The sequence below is a fragment of the Panthera leo genome, chromosome F2, assembly GCF_018350215.1.
Source record: "Panthera leo isolate Ple1 chromosome F2, P.leo_Ple1_pat1.1, whole genome shotgun sequence".
In the NCBI taxonomy this organism is placed as follows: Eukaryota; Metazoa; Chordata; class Mammalia; order Carnivora; family Felidae; genus Panthera; species Panthera leo.
In genome coordinates, this window is record NC_056695.1 from 74,767,101 (window position 1) to 74,772,689 (window position 5,589).

The following is a 5,589-nucleotide window of genomic DNA, read 5'->3' on the forward strand; positions in this document are numbered from 1 at the left end:
GCTTGTGTACACAGTTTTCCTGTGGGAACCAAGTCCCTAACATGGGTCACACAGGCACTTACTTCCTACCCCTCATGTGGATTCCCAGGCCCGGAAACTTGTGGCGGGGCTCCGTCTCCCAGGAAGATGCTGTGAAATACAGCCAGGAGCGCGTTTGGGGAGCTGGGGGTGGGGTGCAGGGGAGAGCCATGTATTTTGAAATTATTCGGATTGTATGCAATGTTAAAGAGACCCCAATTTGCTTAATTAAGCCTCAAAAAGATTCATTTATTGGAAGGACGCTGGCTAGCAAGAGTTGAACAGCAAAGATGCCTAAAGGGAGGGGACTAGAGAGGTTTGGGGGACCTGAGCAGCGGCGTCTGGGGCTCTCTGGAGCAGGGGCTGCCCATGTTCCCCGTGACGTGCCCCAGCAGAAATATCTTCCAACCCAGGGCCGCGTTCAACTCGCATCTGGTAGTGCAAAAGCAGCCGTGGACCACAGCACAAAGGAGGAGCGTGCCTGCCCGACGTTATTTACAAAAGCAGGCAGTTGGCCAGTTTGGCCCTGGAGCAGGAAGTGCGGGGGCCAAAGTTGCTCAGCAAGCAAGGTACGCCCCCCGCCCCGCCTCGCCCGACTTCCCTCCCTGGGCGTGACTCCGCCTCCAGATCCTCGCAAAGGGGAATCCTGATTGGTGAGCGCTGCGTGGTGACTGGGTTAGTAGCCCAGCCCTAAGCCAATCGGTTCGCTGTCACCGCTGACCACAGTGATTGGCTCAAGTTGGTCCAATCAGAGTAAAGAAAGCACTTTTGCGCCTTGAAAAGGCGGAAAAGGGACTTTCACCTTTGCCTCCCTCCCCCTCCTCTCTCCCTCACCCCTCTTTCTACGTTTTTCCCCCCTTCCCTCTCTCAACCCTCTGTGTCTCCTGTCCTCCCTCCTTCCCTCGCCTGTACAGGTGTAGTTGATAGCTGGGAAGGAGTTCATGGAATCTGAGGGTTTCATTGACCAGGATCCAAGGCTCTCGCCCACGTCCCTTTCCACTTCGAGTTACATCAGCCTGAGACAGATCGGTGTTCTCAGACTTTACTGTGTGCCAGGTGGCAGCGAGCCCTGGGCCCTGGGGGTATAGAGGTGGATACGCCCCTCCCCATGTCCACAACAAACCCATGGTCGATGAGGAAGATGGACACACAAGAAAACCACAATGCAGTGTGGTGCAGCAAACACTGAGAGAAGGGGGAGAAGGAGGAGGCCCCGGAACAGAAGCCTGGAGGAAAGAGACTGAACAGAGCCTGGGGAGAACTGAAGTATGAAAGGAGCACAGACAGGGACACGCAAATGTGGTGGCAGAAGGTGGGAAATTCTACCGTGTTCGGAGCTGGCTCTTCGTGTCTTCCACACCCCACCTGCTCCTGAGACCCGGGCTTCTTTAGAATAACGGATCGGGATGGAGAGAGGAGCCTCGATGCTGCCACTCAGCAGCTACTGGAAGCCTCAGCGGGCCGGTGCTGGGAGCAGCTGGCCGGGGCACAGCCCAGTGATGGCAGAGTAAAGAGCTGGCCCTCCAGGACGGATGTCTCCGGGCCATGTGGACAATCTTCAGGCCTCTGCCCGAACGACTACCATGCATTTCTGCAGCCCCCTGGACTCTGTAATGGGAAGTCTGAGGCTAGACTGATGTCAATCGAATAGACTTGGCTCCCCATTGTGACTCAGAGACATCCCCTCTGTGTGACCTTGGGCAAGTCATTTTACCTCTCTCTATGCAGTTAGCTCATTTGGCCAATGGGACTAGTCTCTAGGAATGGCCCGTGGGTCTGGAAAGCATAAATACCGAGTGCCTGGCATATAGGACGTGTAGACACAAGACAGTACGATTATCAACTCAGCAAGACAGGCGCCAGGACGAGAAGGGGTCAATGGAATCAGAGGGTTTGGGGAGCCATTGGGGTGGCTGACACATATGAAAACAGGTGGAGACTCCTGTCTATACCCTTGGGCTGCTTGAGTCATGGGCTGACCCAGACGTGCCCTCAATTTTGGATTTTCTCCTTACATGTCAAGGCCTACCCACATACTTAGCCTTGGAAGAGGACGTGACCTTTGACCCTTGGGCAGATGCCCAGATCTTTCTATTCACCCAAATGCCTGAACACTGGAGCTTCAAGCACTCACCATGTATATTTGTTTAAAAAGTAGGTCTGTTTAGGGGCACCTGGGATGGCTCAGTTGGTTGAGCATCTGACTCTTGATTTTGGCTCAGGTCATGATCCCAGGGTCATGGGATCGAGCCCCACGTCCGGCTCCACACGGAGCGTGCATCCTGCTTGAGATTCTCTCTCTCTCTTTGTCTCTGCCCCTCCTCTGCTCACATGCTCGTGTGCTTTCTTTCTGTCTCTAAAATAAAAAATAAAATAAGGACGCCTGAGTAGCTCAGTCGGTGAATCGTCTGACTCTTGACTTCCAGCTCAGGTCATGATCTCACGGTTCATGAGCTCGAGCCCCGCACTGGGCTCTGCGCTGACCGTGCAAAGCCTGCTTCTAATTTTAATTATTAATTATTAATATATTCTTTGACCTGTTTGAACAATTAAGCCCAATACTATTTTTTAAAACCGCTTTAGCTGACCCAGAATGTCCTGTGCTTTGGAAGAAGGATCTGCCTTGCTTGGCCTAGTTGGCGGGTTTCGCAAAACCTTGATTTCCTTTTCTCCCGCTGCCTCCAAATCTTCAGCGAATAGCCCCCGGGAGAAGCCATTGTCTTCTGCATCTTGAGGCACTGATGGTTTTAGGATCCAGAGCCTATTTGATGTTTGGAAGGGGAGAACCCCCAGGGGGTGATCTGTTTCTCTTGTTGGGTCTGTGGCCAGCATTTGTGGGTGCTTTGTTTTCACAGCTGCAACCACCTCTGAGGGAGCAGAGCCTCAGTCGCCCAGATGGACCCAAGCAGAGAGCAACGTGTCCGTCCACACTTTTCACTTGTGAACACATGCACGGAAGGGGGATGGGCTCCGTGAGATGGGAATTCAAGGTCCAGAATGTTTGGATTTGTGGCTCCCAAAGGACTGCCTCCTGGAGCGTTGGTCTCCTTCCTCACGCTGTTCTGGTGGAAAGGGCACGAGCTCTGGAGGGAGGAGCCCCTAGGACATGCACACATCGTCTGAAGCTCAGGGTCACGATTGGAGAAGCAGGGGTCATAGAAGTCACCTCCAGGAGTGCTCCCAGGAAGAAGTGCGACTTGGAATGGGGACATGGGTCAGACCGCCTGCCCTTCTGTCTAAGGTGGCTTTGACAGAGCAACGACTGAGGGTGGGGTTCCAAGTGACAGCGGCCTGGCTATTTCCAGGACAGTGAGAAAAAGGCCTTCATTGCAGCAAAGTGTCTCACGCGGCACCTTTACCGCAGGACCCTGGAATGAGAATTGGGGCCTCTCTGGGGCACACGGATGACACGAACTTGAGGACCCCTGGCTCAGGGTCTGTGGGCGGCCTGCCAGGGAAAGCACAGAGAAGCTGCCTTGGGTGGCCTTGTAACCAGCCTTTCCAACTCAGGTATTTATTCAGTGTGCAGAGAGAGCCCTGGACAAGACCTTGGAGGCGCAGAGATGGGCCAGGCATGGCCCCCTCCTACAGACATCCCAGTTCAGTGGTTGCCTTATTTTAGTTATTTGGGCCTCTGGGAAGTGGGGGAGGGATGTTCTCCTGTTCTAAACTGATAAGCCATGAGATGAATCCCCATGTGCAACGGATTCTGCTCAAGGCACTAGAGACACAGTAAATAAGGCCAGCTCCCTGCCCCGGGGGTGCTCCTGCTCTGGGGCACAGGTGGCTGCTAAGCCTTGTCAAAAATCAACTCTAAACCCTTTGGCACGATGGTCGAGATCTTTAAAAAAAAAATTTTTTTTTTAATGTTTATTTATTTTTGAGACAGACAGAGTGTGAACAGGGGAGGGGCAGAGAGAGGGAGACACAGAATCCGAACAGGCTCCAGGCTCTGAGCTATCAGCCCAGAGCCCGACTCGGGGCTTGAACTCACAAGCCGTGAGATCGTGACCTGAGCCGAAGCCGGACGCTTAACCAACTGAGCCACCCAGGCGCCCCACAATGGTTGAGATCTTTAACAATTTGGCTGCACCTACATTTCCCCGTCTTTCCTTTTCCAGTCTGCTCCAGTTCCCCCCGATAGGGCCATGCCACCCTCCAGGGCCTGGAATGTTCGGGCCTCAAAACTCTGCTCCTCTGGTCTCTCTACAGGGAGACTGTTTTTCCCCAGACTCAATCCACTCATATCATTCTTACCCTTGAAGGTCAACGGCAGACATGAGGAGGTTACTATACGGGGCTCGGTCTTTTGGGAACCAACGAGAGGAGTTTTGAATTCCCACCAATGTAGGGGAATATAGAAAAGTCTGCTCCTCTCCAGCTTGAGGGGGCGGGGGTTAGATTTAAAATTAGTCTGGAATGCTCATTGGTGGGTTGGAGGAGGGGGCGGTGGGAGAAAGAAGGAACTCGTTTTTACTCAGCACAGACTTTCTGCCAGACCTGGAAGGGTTCTCTTCCCTATTTGTTATAGCCTGTCCAAGTTAAAAGTCAAGCCTTGCCAGCTTCTAGCTACGTGACCTTGGGCAATTCCACAAATCTCTTTTCTTTGGTCTTCTTATCTGTAAAATGGCAAGAATAACAGCATAGTCCTTGCTGTCAGGTTTAAATTACTTAAGGCATCTCTAGGATTCTGAGACGCGAGATAGGTGTTGGCTGTTATAAAATGACCCTCAGTGTCACAAGCGCTGCATCCTTATTTTGCTCTCTCTAAAGATTTTTTTTTTTTTTTCTCCTCTCTGTTTCTCAGGTGGTAAAAGGCTCACAGAGGCCAGCCGAGCGTGTCCGGAGTCGCAAGGAGAGCTCGGCAGGGTCGGGTTTCAAAACCAGAGCTCCCTGTGCATTGTGACGCATACCATTCTGGCTGTCTGTTCCCACTGATTCCAACGCCTGCGCCCTCAGGCTCTGCTGGTGTCGGTTCCTGGTTTGCGCTGCGGTTCTTCGCTTCCGGTAATGAGTTCTCTGTCAATTACCCGCTCCTGCCCCCGCGGTCTCCAGGGCTGCACTGGCCAATTGTTCCGTCAGGCCCAGGTCTGGGCAGGCGTCTCAATTTGGGCAGCTATTTCGTGGTCAATCACAATCTAAAACAGAGACAGCGAGGCAGCCTTACGCCCAGTGATTTCTGGAGACCAGCCAGCCCTGTCTCCCAATAAAGACACTCCATCTCTCAGCATGGAGTTTTCCAGTAGACGTGCCATGCTAAGCCCGGCCAGCGCTAATTATAATTGGTTCTGGCTAGTTCCCGCAGGAGTTGTTAAATTCTTTATTTGCCCACTTTCTGGGGGCGGTTTTCTACCTTTAAGAAAGGACCCCTTAAGAAAAAATAAAAAATAAAAAAAATAAAAAAAATAAAGAACCCCTTGCATCCCTGAAAAAAAAAGCATCTCCCCTCATCCATGCTAAAATATATCCTCTTACTACTATCCTTCTCATGCCAGCCATCAGTGGTCTCTGTAAGTGGACAGGTTTCGGATCAACTAGAATATTAGTGCTGGTCGTTGGTGTGGTGGCCGG

The 5,589-nt window shown here is 52.3% G+C and overlaps 1 long non-coding RNA gene across 1 annotated transcript; it reads right to left on the minus strand.

The window, feature by feature from the left end:
- Positions 1 to 262: 262 nt before the first annotated feature.
- LOC122210763 lies at positions 263 to 5,361 on the minus strand. The gene is made up of 3 exons (XR_006198234.1): positions 4,932 to 5,361; positions 1,345 to 1,626; positions 263 to 544 (listed from the first exon to the last, which is right to left on the minus strand). It is a non-coding gene; the product is annotated as an uncharacterized LOC122210763 (long non-coding RNA).
- Between the last annotated feature and the right edge of the window lie 228 nt (positions 5,362 to 5,589).